This window comes from Leopardus geoffroyi, chromosome B1 (assembly GCF_018350155.1).
Source record: "Leopardus geoffroyi isolate Oge1 chromosome B1, O.geoffroyi_Oge1_pat1.0, whole genome shotgun sequence".
In the NCBI taxonomy this organism is placed as follows: Eukaryota; Metazoa; Chordata; class Mammalia; order Carnivora; family Felidae; genus Leopardus; species Leopardus geoffroyi.
In genome coordinates, this window is record NC_059327.1 from 111865736 (window position 1) to 111888677 (window position 22942).

Sequence of the window (22942 nt, forward strand, 5' to 3'; positions counted from 1 at the left end):
GATTGAACATGGTTTTGTCTAGGGAAAAGTCTAAAAGTATAAGAGAGGCTTTTACTTTTTTGTTGTCTAATTGTCTAGATTTTGGAACTTTCTTACCCTCAGTCTATTTACACTTATAATAATCATACAAGACAACCACTTTAGAAACAAAAAAAAAGCGATTTTTTTTCATAACCTGAAATTAAAATATTTAAAATCAGGGAATATTTATTAGCAAAGGGCAAATGAGAGTAAGCATTTTTAAACTAAAAATCAATGTTACTTCATATTAAAAAATGCTTATTGGTAGCTGTGTATGTGACCAGAACTATACATAAGTGTTGGAGATGCAGTAGTAAACAATGAAAATGTGTTCCCTTTCCTCACAGACATAGTAGTTTAGACAAGTAAAGACAAGAAGCTAAAGGCTACATAGGAAGACAGATGACACTCAAAATAATGCCTGTCACATCCATCCATCCTTATCTCAATGCAGTCTTATCTAATTTATCTTTTTCTCCTCCAAATAAAACAAACATAAACAAAATAAAACATACACACAAACAGATCCTTAAAAAGTTTCCAGTTTTACACTGGTGACCAATCTGATCTACCATCCCAAAGCGTCAGATTGTGATTTCACATAGTTCTAACCAATGAAAAAGTTTGGTCTACATCCATACTCCGCTTGTAATTTCCAACAAAACAGTATTATTGACCATATAATGCTGTGCAGCAAATATCACAAAATCTCAGCTATCTACAATATTCAACATTTATTGAGGTGCTTATCCAGACAGTTGGCAGTCAGCTGACCTAAACCTGGCCCAGCTAGGTGTTTCTGATAATCTCAGCTGGCCTTTCTCAAGTGCTCTGGGGGTCAGCTGGAGCTCAGATGGTCTAGACTGGTCTTGCTGTGAACAGTTTGGATAGGCTCCATGTGTTTCTCATGCTACTTCTGGAACCATCAAACTGGCCCCAGCATATTCTTTGTAAGTTGATGGCAGGGGTCTCAGAAAGAGACATGAAGCATGTGAGGACTCTCGAGGCCTGTTTGCACAGCTGGCATGTGTTCAACTCTGTCTTATTCCATTGGCCAAAGCAAGCAAGTCTCGAAGCCCAACCTGAAGCCAAGAAGCAGGAAAATATATTCTGTCCATCAGGGGGAGAATCTGAAAAGCCACGGAGCAAAGAGTACGGACGTAGGTTAGAGTGGAGAATTGAGGCAGTTGATGTAAGTACACAAATAATAAAACATAGGCTAATTATAAAAATGTTCTGCAAAAATTTTCCACTATACCCACTCTATCGCTCTTTTCAGATAACAAGATTAAAAATGTTTCAGGGGTGCCTGTGTGTCCGACTTCAGCTCAGATGATGATCTCACAGTTCGTGGGGTTGAGCCCTGCATCGGGCTCTGCTTTGACAGTGCAGAGCCTGCTTGGGATTTTTCTCTCTCTCTGCCCCTTCCCCACTTGCACTCACTCTCTGTCTCTCTGTCTCTCTGTCTCTGTGTCTCTATGTCTCAAAATAAATAAAGAAATAAAATAAAGAAAAACTTAAAAAGAAATAGAAAACAGTCGTGGGTAGATGAGAGGGACTTAATAAGACTGAGTAAAGGAACTGTAGAGGGTAGTTTGCTGATTTTAGTTCACACGTGTGAAATTTAAGAGCTAGCATTTATAAACTTATTTCTAAAATTCTGCAACATTTTAATTACTAATCAATTAATTCTATAATAAAGCCTTTTTGCTTGTGTATTAACCTGCCTAGAGCTTTAATGGACAACATATATATAGATTGTCTCAGATGTCAACAGGTATGTAATCAGCTTGGCATTTGTGGATGAAATAATAACACAAAGTGAAATGTTGAATTCTTAGGTACTTATGCTATGTACCATCATAACTCCTATAAGGGAATGATCAGTGCTGTCAGAATAGACAAAAACAGGGGCTCCTGGGTGGCTCAGTCGGTTGAGCGACCAACTTCGGCTCAGGTCATGATCTCACGGTTTGTGAGTTCGAGCCCCGCGTGGGGCTCTGTGCTGACAGCTCAGAGCCTGGAGCCTGTTTCAGATTCTTGTCTCCCTCTCTCTCTGCTCCTCCCCCACTCATGCTCTGTTCCTCTCTGTCTCAGAAATAAATAAACATTTAAAATTTTTTTTTTAAAAAAAGAATAGACAAAAACAATTTCTGGAGAGAGTATAACTTGACATTATGACCTTAACAAATATTTAAGATACAAATGTGTGGAAGAAGACGAGAAGGATTCTCAAACAAACAGAAATAGGTATAAGGAATGGTCAGGATGGGTTCCACTGTCAGAAGAATCCTCCTTAAATGCAAAAGGTAGAAAGAGACTGAGTCCATTGGAGTTGGAAGATGCAGACTGAAAAATCAGTCAAAAGATTTTGGGCCTGATATTGCAGCCAAGAGAGAGGTGTGGTAGCATAAGGGAGACCGTGTTAGAAGGAGGTGAACCTGGTGTTGGTAGGCAGAGTAATTTGAAAGAGAGAATTGGATGGCAGGGAGAGAATTAAGAGGATATTTATTTAATCCAGGAAAAGAGAATGTCTAGACCACAGAGGAATAAGAGAAATACAAAGATATTTTGGAAGAAACAAAGGGAAAAAATCAAGAAGCCCGAAGGACGAAAAGAGTCACGTCAACATGAAGAGAACTCTGATGACTGTATGGTGGATCAAAACCGGAAAAGATGAAAATGAGGTGTTCTGGGATTATGCAATCCTGGAGGTACCTGCTGAACACCTCAAAAGAAAAAAAATGGAAATCACGATTTAAAGTGGAGATATGTGGCCAGTGATGGAATTAGAGATTCCACAGCCAATTTAACAAGACTTAGATAGATGATGCCATAAAACTGGCTTTATTTATTTGTTATTTTTTATATTCAATTTTAGATGATAAAACTCAAATTATTAACAAGCAGTAAGCAAACAGTATATTTTTTAAAGGAAAAAAAATCCATTCCGTATTACTATGGGGATATGCACACAAGAATGCACAGAAGGGGGAAAAAAAAAAGAAGGCACAGGGAAAGAAAAGTCTCAAATGTCAAAGTAATCTTTTTAGTAAATATTAAAAGAGCTAACATTTATATTGCTGGAGTTCTAAGTACTTCACAGACTCATGCAGTTCTCACAACAGTCCTAAGACATAAATATTGTTATCTTTATTTTTATAGATATGGAAACAGATGCTCAAAGAGTTTAAATGGCTTGCTCAAAGTCATCCACCAAATTAAATGGCAGAGCTAGGATTCAAACCCAAGTAGTGTGGCACCATTTTACTGTCTTACTATCCCCACTATACTTTTTCTGGCACAATGATTGTTAGCTGTGAAATTTTATGTCATTTCTTACAAATTAATGTTACCTTAGTTGTATCAAGACATAGAAAGACTAATCATTAAGTTCTCAACTAGCCAAGATTTAGAATCTTGTCTAATTGTAACAAAAACTGCAGAATATTTCTCTTCTCAATTCCATTCGTTTTATGCCACAAATGCTCCCTACAATGACTTATTTATTCCAGAATATTATATAACTTCATTTATGTAAAAAGCAGCACTCCCAAATGATCATCAAATAAATATTATTTTGGGGGCACCTGGGTGGCTCAGTTAGGCAATCGACTTTAGCTCAGGTCATGATCTCGTTGTACCAGAGTTCAAGCCCCGCATCAGGCTCTGTGCTGACAGCTCAGAGCCTGGAGCCTGCTTCAGATTCTGTGTCTCCCTCTCTCCCTGCCCTTCGCCCCACTTGTGCTCTGTCTCTCTCTCTCAAAAATAAATAAACAATTAAAAAAAAATTTTAAATAAAATAAATATTATTTTGCAATCAGATCCTGTTCCTTTTTAAAAAAACTTCATTTTTTTTCTTATTTTTTAAGGTTATTTATTTACTTTGAGAGAGTGAGTGCTAGTGGGGAAGGTGCAGAGAGAGAGAGAGAGAGAGACAGAGAGAATCTCAAGCGGACTCTGCATCACCTGATATGGGGCTTGAATTCACCAAGGGTGAGATCATGACCTGAGCCGAAGTCAGATGCTCAAAGGATTGAGCCACCCAGGAGCCCAGATCCTGTTCTAAATTAAGTTTTTCAAAAAAAACTACAGGGGTGCCTGGGTGGCTCAGTCGGTTGGTCGTCCAACTTCGGCCCAGGTCATGATCTCATGGTCTGTGAATTCAAGCCCTGAGTGGGGCTCTGTGCTGACAATCTCAGAGCCTGGACACTACTTCAGATTCTGTGTCTCTCTCTTTCTCTGCCCTTCCCCCGTTCATGCTCTGTCTCCGTCTTTCTCAAAAATAAATAAACATTAAAAAAAATTTAACTATATGAAAAAACTACAGATTTATGTTTGTCATTTCATGTTATGAATGTACATACAGTAGACAATAATACCAAATTCTAATTAAACAATGCCAACAAAATAAAGCCCTATAATAGAATCTTGAATAGAAATCCATTGCTGGTGTCTGTTTCTGGACTGGTTTTCAGCAAAAGTTGTAGTTCTTTTTCCATATTTGTTTTGAAAATTTCCAGCATGACTACATTTTATTCCATTTATTTCTAATGTTAGCACCATTTACTGAAGAGAAAATCAAGCCCAAGAAGATTATTTCAACCCATTGTTTTGTAAGTTCCTTAATCAGAGAGGGCTGTTTTATCTCAGAACAACTGCAGTGAACTGTTTGTAATTATGGAGGCATCTTGGAATTGCAAGCACTGAGGAAGAAAGCTCTGGGATCGGCTGTGATTGAGAAAGATAGAATGCTTCAATGAAAACTCAGTACCTTTAGAAACTAGAAAGATTCTAATTTTTAACTAACTGTAAAAATTTAGAGACGTAGGAGAGCTGCTTAATCTTGAAATGGCATTCTTTCCGAAAAGTACAGATTCAAGTATTTTTATAAAGAAGTCTTTTGTAATATCAAATGGCTTCTACAGACACCATTTTGATAAGTAAAGTGTAAATGAATCAGATCATATAGATTAAACCTCCTTTGAAACAAGGGTTTAAATAACTAGGGATGTGTGATTTGTCCAAATCATTTGGGGGTTTATGGACTCCAAAGTATTCAAAAGTCAAACTGAGATTTCAGGCCACTGGAATGTGGCCATTGGTCTACTGATGATATTTGATGTAAAACCTCAAGAACACATTTCTATTTCTTTTACTGTAACATTAATTTTTTTGCCATCAGGTAATAATAGATGATATAAGACAAAGTCAAGAAAACATTCCCTGCTAATATTTTTATCAAAACCTTGTACTAATTTTATATGGTTATCAACATAACTAATTTCCTTTTTGTATTGTATTGTTTGTGTTGCTGAACTCTACTTCTCAATTGGAATTAACTTGCCTTTCCAGAATTTGGTTAGAGTCAAGGGTGATGAGGTCTACTGGGAAGTGTGCAGGTGGAGAACGAGGAAATTATACCCTTGAGAAACTCTGGGGTTTTTAATCATTGAGATCTGACCCATAATGACTGATGAAAACATTCTGTTCCTCACTAGTGACTTGCAGATGGTGGAACTAGTTCAGACTCATTTTAACTTCTTTCTTCCTTAAATTAGCAAATGCGTGTGTGTGTGTGTGTGTGTGTGTGTGTGTGTGTGTATGTATGTATGTGTGTGTGTGCATGTGTATATGAATATAGGATTTAAACAGCTAGCCAAAAATCTTATTTTTGTTATTCATGACACCTAGCATCAGACTAAGATGCTAGGTGTGATTTTACATGCAAAAATTTTCCACCAAAGGCCTTTCACTATGCAGATAAAATCAAAAGCTATGCTCTCACCTGCTACTCTCCCCACAGGCATGCGCACACACACACGCGCACTGACACATACACACACACGCATATTGGGAATATGCACAATGTACAATGTGCGTATGTACACATATAGCAATGTGCATTAATATTAGCTTGGTGAAATACAACTAGCTTTCTGTCACATGTTATGTATACACATAATATATATTTGCAGTGTATATGCCTGTATATATGCATGTGTATACATATATGTCTGAGAAAGGTTGCTATCAGATAAAAAGTGAAACACCTAACTATGAATTATAAATGACATTTTTTCTGTTATCTTATTATGATTTGTAAGGTGCTTTGTGTATATAGCTGATGATAGAGAAGATGCAGACCCGGCAAGCTGAGAAAAGGCAGAGATGGCCTTCCTATATTTCCCCCCACACTATGTAATCTATGTTTACATAATTCATTTTCATTTGAGAGAGGCAGTGACTCCCTTTTTTCTCATTGGTTTTAAAAGATTCTTAAGTCCTTTTTAATTAATAAGAAAATTTAACTCCATTGAATTTAAAATTATGTTATCATGTTTAACAGTGACATGACTATAATATCGTTGTAAATACAGATTGTACTCCTAATGTTTTTTTTTTTATTTTCCCTTCATTATAAAATAGTGTTTCATTTTGCGTTGTTGCAAAATACTGAACCAAAATATTAATTCTTCATATTAATGACTATGTTATTATTTAGTTTATCTTCTAGAATACAGAATCTCTTTGTGAAAGAAAACACTTGAAAGTTTTTCTAAATCTTGTTAAAACAGTTGGGCATTGGTGGAAAAACCCTGCGATTTCTCTAAAAACAACATCTGAGAACAGTTCTTTTTAACCAAGTTAGCATGATTACTAGGAAATATTTGCATTGTTCTATTTTGTCAGGATAGCATAAGTACATTAATGGTTATGATTGTTATATAGGTTATGATATAACATATGTGACAATATTTTACTTAAAAACGTTAATATATGCTGTATATAAATTCATACTTTAACACAAGTATAAGTAATTCAAATTCAAATTATTTTCTCTAATATGACAATTCATATTGTGTAATTTAAATAATTCTGTTCATATGTATTTTATATTGTGCATGTATGTGTGTAGTATTCAAAGGTAAAAGACAAGTCTCATGAAGGGAAATCATAATCGTCTACAGTTGTAGCTATATTATGAAGGAAAAATACACATTTTACTTATATTTTAAAAATATTGCTTATATAGTAAATATCATTTAATAATACTATAGACATATAGCCACAGAAATAAGCTAATGGTATTTGCAAGTTACTTATCTCAGAAATTACCATCTGAAGATATGTTTTTAAAATTATAAATAGGTAAGGTATACAAATGAATAAAACCCTTTTAGCTTCCTTAAGTCTTCATTTTCAGTATTTTTAATCAAATGGTTAGATACCTGCTGGTTTCAACTTATTTTTATGTATATTAAAGCTTTCCATGCTCTGCATGTTCTTAAAATAAAGTTACCATCAGATGACATTACTTTCAGCTCCTGCGAGAATATGTCATATATGAGTTATATTTCCTTCCACTTATATTTGCCCTGTTTCTCTTCTGTATTTCTGGAGATATATTCATTTGAAACCTACAACTTCTATCTTCTTACTTTTTACTCTGGTAAGTAGTGTTCTTTCCAGACTCATTATAGTGCAGAAGGAAGGTGTTGTCCTAAAATGACAGTTTAGCAGTCCTGAGCATGTCCTGGGAGCTGAGCTAACGGTCCAGAATGACCAGACATGTATAGTGTGTCCTTATTTCCCATTTTATTCTTACCCTGCTGGTTAATGGCACACGTAGAGCCTGTTGATCAGCCAGATAAAATGATCCTGATGCTTAACGGTCTGAGCATCCTTTGGATGGCTCTTAATTGTCCCTGAGAACATTGTGCATGAACCAGACTCAGGTGTATGAGGCCAAGATATATTTCCAATCTGACATATAATACAAATGTTTAGATGGCTGTTATAACAAAAGATTTCATTTTTTCTCGGCCTTAGTCAGGCTTCTGTTTCCTTCAGTGTAACTCCTAATCTCAAAAAATAAACGTCTGCAGTTGAATTTCTCATCTTTGCCATTTTACCGCAGGGAAAGTTTTTGCAAATGTCTGTAAATTTCCCATAGTCAAAAGATTTTGTAGAAAAGAAAATGTCTGATTTATTCTCTTGTGTTTTTAATGAAGAAGGTCAGATCCATCGTGTTCATGCCAAGAAGTAATTACACCTGCAGTGTTTGAACCTTGAAGGGCCTGGTAATTTCTGAGCGTTGCCCGAATGATATGGTGACGAGACATATCATATGGTGAATCATATGGTGAATGATATGGTTAAAGAAATATATATTGTTAGGGAAATGTATCCTTTAGGCAGAGAAGTTTTAGAATCACAAGGCACCTTGAAATTGCTGAGACCTCTCTTTTTCAATAGCAGCTAGCTCAGAGTGTGCAAGGACCTCAGTAATAACCAGATCCCCAGGGTATAGGTGGAAGAGATACAGAATCACAAAATTTGGTGAGTTTGCCCAGGGTTCTAATAATATGAAAACATCTTCGCTTCTCAGACATTCTGAATTGCTTTAACTTCATGTCCTGGGTCTTTCCATGTCACAGCAGACCACCATGAAGGCCAATAACCCAGCATCCATGGCCAGTTTCTTTGTTTAGAGCCCCATCTGGTTATAAAAATCTTTCTTATTTCTTGGAGATGGACCAGAACCACGGGTCCAATTTACATGGGCGAGGTGGCACAAGTGCCTCTCCAGTAGCATGGTCTCCACAAGCTGCAACTGATTAATTTTGTGGTTTATTTGCTTTGCAGCGACCTTGTAACAGCAGCACGTGCCCTCACGACCACAGGGTTCGATTGCCATCAGGGCCTCCCCAAAGGGCTCCCCGCAGGGCTTCTCCATTGCTATCAGCTTGTGTGGAATATAGAAGCATACCCTCTCAGTGGTGTGAGGAACCCAGATCAGATTTCCTGTCTCTCCTCCCCAGTTTGGTTTGGGCTGCCTGTGTGGTGGGTTGACTCTCAGTTGGTTTTGCAGATTTTTAATGAGGAGCAAACATTGTTTTGGAGTGGCGCAGCTGAGAGGCAGAGGACTAGTGGAAGATGTTGTTTTTGGCAGAAATGGTGGCAGGATCAGGCGGAACAGCTGGTGAGAGTGCACTCACTGTTGGGAAAAAATAAAAAAAGAGTATCTCCTAACCGCAAAACTCATAATTTTGTTTGTGAGCTTCAGTCAACGGCTATGATTGCAAATTCACGTGTCTTGCAAATTACTGAACGTGGAATTATTGCTGCTAAGAATCTAAAAAATTCCTGTTGCAATAAACTGTGGGGTTAGTAGCTCTTTTGCATCTCTCTTGGAGTTTTGTTTTGTGTCACGTTATCATTAAGGTAAACTGTTTATGTATCTATCTCTCTGTTCTTATTCCATCAAAAATGAGTATTTATTATAGACTTACCAGTAGCCCTTCAGATGATAGAAAATTTAATTAAACATAGCCCCTATCCTTCAACACTTCACAATCTTGCAAGTGAGGAAAAACATCTGTAAATAACTATGCAAAATGAGATGGCATATAAAGTATTATCAGAGTTTAGATGAGCAGAGGGATTTTTTTCTATGTAGAAGGATTAGGAAAAGCATTAAGACTGAGATAGTATTTGAGTTTAGCCTTGAATGATGAGTAGAAGCTAGAAATTCAGACATAGGGAAAATACATCTCAGTTGGCAGAAATGGCTAAACAAAGGCAAGGGGACTATACCAGAAGTAGAGAGCTCTTTGCTTTTATGAGGATGTCTCAAGTGAACATTAAGAGGGAAGGTTCAGAAGGTACATTGGAGATATATATTAGTGAACTTAAAAGCTGGTTGAAAAAAAAAACCTTACATGTGAGAAGTTGTCAAATTTTTAAACAGATTTAGGAGGCTCAATCTTTTAGAAAACTGTGGGCTATTCATTACTTATTAATCGTAGTAAACGTGTGGCTTATACTGAGTATATTTTCGGTTTGCCTTTACAAATCTGGGCATATAATATGATAAACTATATTTTAATTTCAGTCAATGCTAAAAAGGAATGTAAGATAACATGGAGAGAAATGATAATGAAATGTATACTTTTCTTGTATTTCTGCAAAACTTTTGCTAAGCGAATGAATACTGCAAAGAAAGACATGGTGAGGTAGACAAGTAGTGAGAACATAAGAACATATGTTCTAATATAATTTCTACTGCTCAATAAAGGACTTTAGTTCCTTTGTAAGATGGCATCTTATGTGTGTGTGTTTGTGTGTATAAATTCTTCCAAATTGGTTTGAGTCTAAGATTTTAGAGAAATGTGTAAGTTTTGTAAGAGAAATATTTTCTTTAAGCATTTTAAGGGTTTCAGAAATACCAACTATTCATTTATGAAGAATATGTCATTTAGACACCATTTTTAGCCCTTCATCTCTCAAAGCCAATGGGAAGTAGCCAATTTTTTAGCTCATATCCAGTTAACAGTTTTTCAGAGTAAATCACTGCATTTGTCTAAGGAATTCACCGTGATTCACAGTAGCCATTATTTATACTGAACCTCTTCTTGCTAGTGCATGTTACTGTTATTTCATGGCCTTCTTAAAGTGAAGGTAACATTTACTAAGGTGTAAAACACTCAGAGTTCAGAAAAATGCCATAAAATCACCCAATGTTTTTTAGGGAGGCAAGACTTTAGTCTTATATTTATTAGAAAAAAAGAACGGGCCATGAAACACTAGGACGTATGTCCTAGCATTGTATATGGGAACTAAAATTGTGATTCAGAGGAGAGTATGCAATCCAATAAACTACATTTTCTTTAGCAGCTCCTTTGCTGGAGTGCACTAGTTTCTTTCCTGCTCAACTTGTGAAAGTAATGGAACAGTTTTCAGAACCAAGTTGCTGAATATCTTTTCCACTTTATTGTTCTGTGTGGTTGACAAATGCATGATGCATATTCTCAAAATCACCTTTCTGTGCCAGTATTAGAGTACTCTAAAATGGAAAGAAGAATATTTAACTATGTGTATACAAAAATCCCATGAACTACTATAGTTTTTGTAGTGACAGAAGTATACCAGGAAAAAAAAAAGGTGTAACTACCTTGCTATATCTTATTTCCTGTTTTCTAGACCAGCCTTAAAACATTTAGGTATAAAGTTTAATGACAACATCAGTAACTTTTTAAATTTAGAAGTCATTTAAAATATTTTTTGTACTTTTTGTTTAAAATAAGCACTCACTCTTTATTTGATACAACCATTCCTTATTTTTCCCTGAAATGCCTAGTTGAGAATTGTACTTTAAACCAAAAGATCTTGTATTTAGGGACGATTCTACATGTTCACATTGAGTAGATATTCCACTCTAATTTACAAAATTGGTAATTTTTATGTTTTTTCTGTGCAGCAGTTCTCAACTAAGGGCAATTTTGCTGCACCCCTCCATGTTCACATTTGGCAATGTTTGGAGACACTGTCACAACTTGGGGAGTGGCATCTAGTGAGCAGAGACTAGAAATGTTGCTGAACATCCTGCACTGCAGAGACATTCTTCAACAATTATCTGAGGCAAAATGTCAATAGTGCCAGGATTAAGAAACCGTGGAGTAGAGCAAAATTAAGACCAATTGGACTTTCCATATCTATAGTGAGCTTGTATTTTTCAACGTTTATTTATTTTTGGGACAGAGAGAGACAGAGTATGAACGGGGGAGGGGCAGAGAGAGAGGGAGACACAGAATCGGAAACAGGCTCCAGGCTCTGAGCCATCAGCCCAGAGCCTGACGCGGGGCTCGAACTCACGGACCGCCAGATCGTGACCTGGCTGAAGTCGGACGCTTAACCGACTGCGCCACCCAGGCGCCCCTGAGCTTGTATTTTTGAAATTAGATGGAAAGACTCTTCATCCCCTTCCACTGTAGAACTCCTGAATTAAAAATGTAAAATCTATATCAATTGGGAGAGGAAGAAAGAAATTCTAAAGATAAAACAAGTGAAGCAAATTAATTGAAGCTAATATGCAATGAAAAGGATGCAGAAAAGCAAATATAGACGCTAAAAAAAACTAATAATATGGACAAATTTCCGGTAAGATTGATCAAGACATAAAGGATAAATGTACAAATAAATTATGTTAGGAAAGGAAAAGAGGACATGACCGTATCTGTGGATGTAGAGAGTAAAAGCCAATGTAGTTTATATGGTTACAAATCCAAATTTCATAACCAGATTGGGTATGTTTATTTACAAGCTCCACAACTTATCCATGTGTGATCATCGTCAAGTTAACTAATTTTTTCAGTTTGATTGCCAGTAGCAAGAAGGGACAATAATACGATTTATCTCAATGAATGGTATCTGGATTAAACAGGAAATATATGGTAAACAACAACACAGTATTTAGTAAATGTTGTATAAGCATTTTATTATTTTATTACATATAATCTGAGATGCTGATGATGATTAGAATAGCTTTGTGAAAATAAAATGTAAAATAAAATCATTAAATTTCTAGAAAAAAATGTAATTTATCAAAACTCACTTAAGAAGAAATAGAAAACCTGTGTAATCCAATAACCGCTGATTAAAATCATCAATAGTAAAAACATTCCCATAAAAAAACACACAAATCCAGATGAATTCACCAATAAAATCTACCAAATAATCAATAATCAAATACAATTATTTTCACACAAAATATTACAGATTAAAGAAATCATGGAAACACCGCATAATTTTTTTATAAATTTAGCCTAACCCTGATACAACAAGGGTTACAAACAAGAAAAATTAGAGACTATAGTCACTTGGAAATAGATGATAAAAATTCCAAATAAAAATCCAGAGTCAAGCATTGTATAAAAATTACAATACACCATAACCAAGGTGGAGTTACCCTAGGGATACAAGTGTAGTTTAACAACAGAAAAGTTTCCTAACATAATGCACCATGACAACAGTTTAAAATAAAAAAAATCTCATTTTCTCAATGAAGATCAGTGGTTTGATAAAACTGAACATCTATGATTAAACAGTTTTTTTTGTTTTTGTTTTTTGTTTTTTGGGTTTTTTTTTTTTTTTTTTGAGAGAGAGAAAGAGAGTGGGGAAGGGACAGAGCGGGAGAAAGGGAGAGAATCTTAAGCAGGCTTCACACCCAGTATGAGCCCAACATGGGGCTTTACCCAGGGCTCAATATCACGATCATGAGATCACGACCTGAGCCAAAATCAAGTCAAATGCTTAATTGAGTGAGCCACCAACTCAACTGGCACCCCAAACATCTATTATTAAAAAAAGAAACTTAGCAACAAGCAACACAAGGAAATGTCCTGACCCTCAGAAATAGGATATACAAAAGAAAATCTGTAACAAGCAGAAAGATCAATTACAAAGATGGAATATTTTCCTCTTAATAGGGCAACAAGACAAGTATGACTGCCATTGGCCCTTCAATTCAGTATTTTAATAAATGTCTAAGTTTAAGAAGGCAAAAAAAAAGATTTAAAAACTGTATAGGCAAAAACAAAACTGTCTATATTAAAAACTCAAAGAATATCAATTAAAAAGCTATATACAAAGCAATATACAAAAAGCCATCTTAATGAAGAAACCACAAGGGATTATAAAATATTAAAATACTGTTGATAATGACACCAAAAAATATAGAATACTTAAGAAAAAATCTAATAAAATACGAAAGCCTTTACAAAAAAGATCTATTTATTTATTTTGAGAGAGATAGCATTCACGCACATGATCAGGGAGGGGGCAGAGAGAGAGAGAGAGAGAGAGAGAATCTTAAGGATCCCCCATGCTGTGAGCACAGAGCCTGAAGAGGGCTCAAATCTCATGATTGACCTTGAGATCATGACCTGAGCTGAAATCAAGAATTGGACACTTAGCCAACTGAGCCACCCAGGTGCTCCTGGAAACCTTTTGGAAAAAGTCATAAAAGCTTATTGAAAGTCATGACATCTAAGTGAATGAGTAGAGATTCCATGTTCTTAAACTGTCAGTCTCAGTGTTGCAATTATCAGGTCTTTCCTAAGTTACAGCATAAGTTCAATAAGTATAACAACCTCAGTAGGTTTATTTAATTATTTCTATATTTGTTTATAGAATTGGCAAGTCAAGTCCTTCATTTACATGGAAAAATAGAGGAAGAATAATAGACAAGGTGCTGCTGGAGAATAAGTTTGGGTGGGATGGAAACTGCCTTAGCGAATATCAAAAATTTTTACAAAGCTCCAGTAACAAAGGAATAGAATATTGGTGCCTGGAAAAACAAATATATAAAGAGAGTTAGAAAACTTACTACATGATAAATACTAGGACTGGCATTGTAAAATACTGGAGAAAGGAAGACATTTAAATAAATAATGATGGAACAGTTGATTAGCCATATGTAGCCTTTATTTTTATGAAAAAATGGACTGTACTCAACACCTTATACATAGATCAATGCCAGATGAAAAACTAAGCCATATAACTTAAAAAAACAAAAACAAAAACAACAGAGGAAAATATTTTTGTGATCTTGAGAATAGAGGACTTTTTAAATTTTTTTTTTTTTACGTTTATTTATTTTTGAGACAGAGAGAGACAGAGCATGAACAGGAGAGGGTCAGAGAGAGAGGGAGACACAGAATCTGAAACAGGCTCCAGGCTCTGAGCTGTCAGTACAGAGCCCGATGCGGGGCTCGAACTCACAGACTGTGAGATCATGACCTGAGCTGAAGTCGGTCGCCCAACCGACTGAGCCACCCAGGCGCCCTGAGAATAGAGGACTTTTTAAACAAGACACAAAAAATAATAAACCATAAAAGAATGATAAATTCAACTTTATGAAATTTAAGAACTTCTCTTCAGTAAAAGATACATAAAGAGAGCAGTGGTGGTGGTCAGAGGAGGGGGCTGATCTACAAATCACAAATTGAGAGAAGATATTTGCAACACTCAAATCCAATCAAGATTAGTATCTTGCAAACTTAAAGAATGTTGTAAATCGATTGGAATATCAAATATAAACAATTAGAAAAAGAGGCAAAATAAATGATTGAGGGTTTTACAGGAAAGAAAAAATGAGTAGCTCATGAACAGTTGAGCACATGCTCATTCATTAATGTCAGGACAGTGAGGATGAAAATGGAGAGAGAAATTGCCTGAGAGTTGATTTTTTGTTTTGTTTGTTTGTTTGATCACAAATTCTGCCAGAGAAGAAATCAACCCAGACAGGTATGAACTTGGGACTGGAGGCCCTTAAGTACTATTTCAGGAGAAATGAGAAATTAAGGAAGAATGATGGAAAGCAATCCTGAGTCATTGAAATAGCAAAAAGGGAAAAGAAGAGTTCATGTGGCCACAAGACCCCACCCCCCCCCATCTGAGTATCAATTACAAAGTGACTATAAATAAAAGTTTAATTTTGTAAGTTGAGGAGTTACAAAACTGTTATATGCATGATTTTTTCATTAATACTTGTAGTCTTTTAAAAATTACATCATTTCTTTGTATTCTCTAAATGCTGATATTCTTTTAGCTGACCAGTTGTTTTTTTTTTAACAATTATTTATTTTGCAGAGAGAGAGAGAGAGAGCACAAGTGGGGAAGGGGCAGAGAGAGAGATACATAGAATCTGAAGCAGGCTCCAAGCTCCGAGCTGTCAGAGCAGAGCCCCACATGGGGTTTGAACCCATAAACCATGAGATCATGAGCTGAGTCACATTGGGACACTAAACCAATGGAGTCCCCTAGCTGACCAGTTTTAACTTCTTACTCAATAGCCTCCATGAAACTATCCCTGATAATGAACTCTACAGGCTTAACTATCTTTCTTAGCTATTATACTACACATCCCGCCAACTTACTAAAACTCCACATACTTCTCAAGATCACATGTTGGATTTCTGCTTAAATACCTCATACCCAAAATATTTTTGATATCTCTTTCCATTACTCCATTTTATTCATTTACTCAACCAATATTTTTAAAATTTTTTAAAAAAAAATTTTAATGTTTATTTTATTTTATTTTATTTTGAGAGAGAGAGAGAGAGACAGAGTGTGTGGGGGAGGGGTAGAGAGAGAGGGAGACAGATTCTGAAGTAGGCTCCAGGCTCTGAGCTATCAGCGCAGAGCCTGACATGGGCCTTGAGCTCACAGACTGTGAGATCATGACCTGAGCCGAAGGGACTCCCAACTAACTGAGCCACCCAGGCACCCCACAATCAATATTTATAGATTTCCTAAGATGTATTCTAGGATAAAGAAAACACAGTCCAATAAGACTACTTCCCCACCCTCATGGAGCTTACAACATAGCTGGCAAGACAAAGAATTACATCAGTGATAATGGCAGAATTATTTGATAAGCAAAAGAATAAAGCTACCTGAGGGTTCTGTATGGGTACAGGCTCCTAAACTAAATTGAGGAGTAAACCCTGTGCTCATGATGAGATTTAAAGTCTGAACAGACCGATGAATTGGTTACAAGTGGCAGAAACTCTAAGCAAACCTGGTTAAGTAAGAAGTGGACCATGTTGGCTTGCACGAATGATAAATCCAAGGGTAAAACTCACTCTCATCTAAATAATATATCAAGAACCTGTCCTTTCCCATACATTTGTCTTCTTTCCCTTAGTTTTCCCTTTTTTTCTTTTCTTTTCTTTCTTTCTTTCTTTCTTTCTTTCTTTCTTTCTTTCTTTCTTTCTTTCTTTCTTTCTTTCTTTCTTTCTTTCTTATTGGCTTAATTTTTAGGCCAGCTCTCTCCTGTGGAACAAGAGGGACACCAGCAGCCCAGCCTCCCATTCTAGCTGATCACCAACCTCAGAGAGAAGACTGTTTTCTTCTGATCCATTGAACAAAATCCCTGGGCTTGATGCTTGTTGATAAGAATTCAATGAATATCCATTTCTCACCCACTCACCAGGGGAAAGGGATATAAAGCTTGGAGCACACACTCACACTTAGCATTTGAGTGGGGCATATTTGGAGGACTAGATTAACCACAGCTAAGCCACATGGATGAAAACAGGGAGGCATTTTTCCCAAAGGAAAATGAAAGTTTCTTTTTAAACAGGAATGGATGCTGGACAGGGTAAAAACAAAAAAGGAAAGCAGATTACTGCGGAGGAAGATGGGAAGAACATTCTAGGCAAATAAATCAGCATACAAAAATCATGGAAATATGAAATTGTGTAATTTGGGGGAACAATAGTAGTTGAAAGTGTTTCCAGAAAAGATTATGAATTGGTGGCAGAGGGTAGGAGAACTGTTTAGTAGAAGCACCTCGTTTCTCAGTACACATTGGAGTACTTATCTTAACTTCCCCACTATAGATTTCATTGTACAAAAAAAGCATAAAGGAAAGTGTTTTCGTTACTTAAAGATAGTCTGCAAATGTTTTCCTTCTCTGTTTGGCTTTTGGAAAAACATTATATGTTACTGCCTGCATCTGTTATTTGTAAACATAGCATACCACATACATATTCACAGACTAATGCCTTCATTATCTTCAATCCCTTTCTTAGTATTTTTCTTGTTTAGTTTTTCTTTGCCTTGTAATTCAGTCATGTCTCATACATTTCTGTCTTGGATCTTGAACCTTAAGAGGACAAGATAAATGTCTTTTTCAAATTTTTTATGTGTCTTTTTGCAGAAGCTAGTAATTTCCTTGGCCATAATCTGTTCTCAATAAATTTTGTTTGAATTGGTTTACATGGAATTATATCCTTCAAAAATTTTATGAAATAAATTGTCATTATGAGGCTGATGTTATATTAGCCCAACTTCCACATTATAGTAATAATATATCTGTTTTTCCTTCTTTTTCTTATCTGTATATAACTGTCTACTTAATTTTTAAAATACTTTAAGAAAACTTGAGATCACACAATATTGGACTAAAGAGAAGGACGACTGGCAAAAATAATGATAGATTAGAAAACACAAAGAAACGGAAAGACAGTCCATGCTCATGGATTGGAAGAACAAATATTGTTAAAATGTCTATATTACCCAAAGCAATCTACAGATTTAATGCACTTTCTATCAAAATACTAACAGCATTTTGCACAGAACTAAAACAAGCAATCCTAAATTTTGTATGAAATCACAAAAGACCCCGAATAGTCAAAGCAATCTTGAAAAAGAACAGACGAACCTGGAAGTATTACAATTCCAGACTACAAGTTATATTACAAAGCTGTAAATAAATAATCAAAGCAATATGGTACTGTCACAAAAATAGACACATAGATCAATGGAACAGAATAAAAAGCTCAGAAATAAACTCACAATTACATGGTCAATTAATCTTTGGCAAAGGAAGCAAGATATGCAATGGGAAAAAGACAGTCTCTTCAATAAATGGTGTTGGGCAACTGGACCACTGGACCACTTTCTTACACCATACACAAAAATAAAATCAAAATGGATTAAGGACCTAAATGTGAGAACTGAGACCAAAAATTCCTAGAAGAGAGCACAGGCAGTAATTTCTCTGATATCTGCCACAACAGCATCTTTTTAGATATGTCTCTTGTGGGACAGACATAGGGAAACAAAAGCAAACATAAACTATTGAGACTATATAAAAAAGCTTCTGCATAGCAAAGGAAACAACAAACAAATCTAAAAGACAACCTACTGAATGGGAGAGATATTTGCAGATGACATATCATATATATATATATATATATATATATATATATATATATTCAAAATATATCTGTATATAAAATATCCAAAATATATAAAGAACTGATAAAACTCAAAACCAAAAAAATAATAATCTAATTAAAAAATGGGCAGAAGACGTGAATGGACATTTCTCAAAGACATCCAGATAGCCAATAGAAACATGAAAGGATACTCAACTCATCATCAGGGAAATACAAATAAAAGCTACAATAAAATATCACCTCACACCTGTCAGAGTGGCTAAATTAAAAATCACAAGAAACAACAAGTGTTGGCAAGGATGTGAAGAAATAGGAACCCTCATGCACTGTTGGTGGGAATGCAAACTGGTGCACCTACTGTGGAAGATAGTATGGAGATTCTTCAAAAAATTGACAATAGAATTACCTTACAATCTGGTAATTTTCTACTGGATATTTACTCAAAGAAGACAAAAATACTAATTCAAAGGGATATATTTACCTCTATGTTTATTACAGCATTATGTATAATAGCCAAATTATGGAAGCAACTTAAGTGTCCATGATAGATGAATAAAGAATATATGAATAAAGAAGATATGATATATACATATCAAATATATATATAAACATGTATGTGTATATATTTGTGTGTATATATTATATATAATATTATATAGACATATCATGGAATATTAGGGGCCTCTGGGTGGCTCAGATGGTTAAGTGACTGACTTCAGCTCTAATCATGATCTCATGGTTCGTTGGTTTGAGCCTCGCATCAGGCTCTGTGCTGACAGTTCGGAGCCTGGAGCCCACTTCAGATTCTGTGTCTCCCTCTCTCTCTGCCCTTCCCCCACTAACACTCTGTGTCTCTCTTTCTCAAAAAGAAAATTTAGAAACATTAAAAAATAATGGAGTATTATTCAGACATAAAAAATGAATGAAATCTTGCCATTTGCAACAATATGAATGGATCTAAAGGGTACACTGCTAAGTAAAATAAGCCTATCAGAGAAAGACAAATACCATGATTTTGTCCATATGTGCAATTTAAGAAAAAAACAAACAAAAGAAACAGAGAGAGGGGGACAAACCAAAAAACAGACGCTTAACTGTAGAGGACAAACTGATGGTTGCCAGAGGGGAGGTGGGTAGGGCCATGAAGTAAAATAGGTGATGGGGATTAAGGGGTGCACTTCTCTTGATGAGCACTGAGTAATGTATAGAACTGTTGAATCACTATATGGTACACCTGAAATGAATATAACAGTGTATGTTAATTACTCTGGAATTAAATTTAAAAAACAGGTCAATAGAGTAAGAAAGAGAGAAAAAGAAATGGCAGAAAACACTTCCACAAATTTGTAGCCACAGGAGAAATTAGAAAATAAAACTTTAGGAGAGTGCCTGGGTGGCTCAGTCAGTTAAGCATCTGACTCTTGATTTCAACTCAGGTCTCAATCTCACGGTTCATGACTTTGAGCCCCGCATTGGGCTCTATGCAGAGTGTAGAGCCTGCTTGAGATTCTCTCTCTGCCTCTCTCTTTCTCTCTCTGCCCCTCCCCCTTCTCAAAAAATATATAAATAAACATTAAAAAAAAACTTTAGGAAAAATAAACCGCAATATTGAATAAATATTGATGAATGAAAAATAGAATTCTGATAGCATCATCCTACCTACTTATGACTCATATTCTAAAGGTTACAAAACGTATACATTTTTATCATAATGACAAACATGTAGGTAATTTGAAATTCAGGAATTAACTCATTTAAATTCAGAACAGCTGAGGTTTTTCTCATTGTAATAACAAAATGTTGATTTTATTTTATTTATATAATTTTATTTAGGGGCACCTGGGTGGCTCAGTCAGTTAAGCCTCTGACCTCGGCTCGGGTCATGATCTCATGGTTCGTGGGTTCAAGCTCCGCGTTGGGCTCTGTGCTGACAGCTCAGAGCCTGGAGCCTGTTCGGATTCTGTGTCTCCCTCTCTCTGCCCCTCCTCCGCTCACACTCTGTCTCACTCTCCTTCAAAAATAAATAAATATCTTAAAAAATTTTAAATGTGAACATGTTTCCTTGGTTTTATAAATGTGTACCACGGGGTCTTATTTTACATTGGACCCGTTTTTAAGGTAAATTTTTATAAGGCAAAAATGAATACAATCGAAATTATTCTTGAAAGCCCATTAAATTGAAGATAAAGTACAGTATACACGGCCAAAGACGAATTCCTACAGGAGAGTAATTTATTATCCCTTTATAATGTCAGTCAATTTGAAGTGGCTTTTGGGTACTTGGGCAATATTTAAGGTTCATGTTATACAAAACAAAACAAAAACAAAAACAAAACAAAACCTCGAAAGCATATCATGATACACTCATAGTGGAAGAGACACAGGACAGATATAACTGACTGAGGGAAGGGCAAGTGTGTCTGTTTTGCACAGCCTTTATTCTTGGATATAGGCTTATTTAACACTATATATCTTTATCCCTCTCCCAAAACTAGTTACATTCATGTAAGGGCATACATCATGAAAAACCAAATATAACAAAATATTATTTAATACTTGCTGATCCAGACAAAATCATGGTTTTAAGAACAAACGAATATTTTGTAATTTGGGACTCCTGTAATTTGACACTCGCTCTCTTCTATCAAAATCTCTCTTTGGTGACCTCATACAATTTTTCCCTCCTGATGTTAGTTGGTTCTAACTTATCCTTCCAGGGTCATGACAAAAGAATTGGGGAAGTCATGCCTGATTCTATTTTTCCCTCATGCCACAGATCCAATTTGTCAAGAAATCCCAAAGGCTCAACCTTCTAAATATCCAGAATCCAACTACTCTTCACTATCTTTAGAGTTACCAGTCTGGTTTAATCAATTAGTATACTGACTTTGATTAATTAATTAATTTAGTTATTTATCTATCAATTATTATTTGATTTTTTTTATCTTCTGGTATTAAGCTATTGGTTGATGTTTAGTATGGATAATAACGAGGGGCAGCTTCTTTACTCTTTTTGTTTCTTGCAACTGATACCACAAAGCTTATTATGATTGAATATAAAATGTCAATCAATGAGCTCTGAAGGGAAACATAGGAGGGTCTCACATGTATAAAAATGATTTTATATTCAGATGCATTTGTGAATTTCTTTTGGATTCTTGGCAGAAGTTTTTTGCTTTCTGTTGTTTGTTTATGTTCAGCTGATCAGTGTTCTCAGATTAGTTGTATTGATCAAAGGAAACTGATCCTTAAATTTTGGTCTTTTCTCAAATTATTCATGGTTCAGCAACTTGGAAAACATTTTCACTGCAGTTCTCATCTTTTTCACTTTATGAATTGTCCCTCAGTAAAACACCATTCCATGTCCTAAGCATGTTTTATACTCTCAACTTTTCCTTTAGTTTCTTGAGTTTGCTTTTTTAGGCAATTTCAGGTATTTGAAAGGTATCTAAGTTTATATTAAGTGGCACAATACCTTTAAAAGAAAAAGTAATCTGAAACTTTGGAACCACTCTTGCAAATAAATAAGAATTTGGGTCCTGCTAATGTCTCTTGACTTTTTATTTTAAAAGAAGGTATCGATGAAAAAAAAAAAGGAAAAGAAAAAAAGAAAGGATCTAATGTACCTTCAGACAGATTAATTATTTTGGGGGTCAAAGCAATACTTTTCCTGGGAAGTTGTCAGCTGTCAACTAGAGGGAAATTCTGAGAAAATCAGAACTGAATTAAATGAATTTATTAGATTAAAAGAAGTTGAGTCACTCAATTCTTTTTTAAAAGAATATGAACATTTTAAAAATATGTTGATGTAAGACATTAAATTATAATTCGTCAATTAGTGGAATTTATATTACTCTTTTATAAAATAAGTTTAAATAAAAAAATGTGCTTAGCCTGAAATTTTCTTTTAAGATGCACATCAAAAAGAATATTTTATATGTTCAATATCTTTAACATATATGATTCCAGTTTGACTCTTCTTTTTACAAGCATTCATTTACACTCCCTCATTTTTTTATCTGATATTAAATGAATTAGATTTCAAGAATATCTTTTGCCCTAAAATTGTGATTCCATTTTTTTCATATAATCTCTGAACACCGAGTTTTTAATCCAATTAAAATCATTTCTTGGCGGAGAGGAGGCATGTTACCCTAGTAGAAACTAGCACATGGATTCTCAAGTAGGCCAATGTGAAAAATGTACGATGAAAGCAATATTTTCATGTAGATTTTAACATAATCATAGCTGTATTTAGAGATCACATAAAGACCAATCAATTTAGATTCTCTAGAACATAATTTTAAACACTGAAAATCAATTAGATAACTAAACTATGGAAAACCCTTATGAAACGGTGTACTTTTTAAAGTTTGACTATAAAA

The 22942-nt window shown here is 35.2% G+C and overlaps 1 long non-coding RNA gene across 1 annotated transcript in view; it reads left to right on the forward strand.

Annotated features, from left to right (window-relative positions):
- The window catches only part of LOC123593782, a 634051-nt gene extending 611948 nt beyond the window's left edge, over positions 1 to 22103 (forward strand). Inside the window, exon 7 of the long non-coding RNA XR_006710500.1 lies at positions 21275 to 22103. This is a non-coding gene — a long non-coding RNA (uncharacterized LOC123593782). The remainder of the gene's footprint in view (positions 1 to 21274) is intronic.
- The last annotated feature ends 839 nt before the right edge of the window (positions 22104 to 22942 follow it).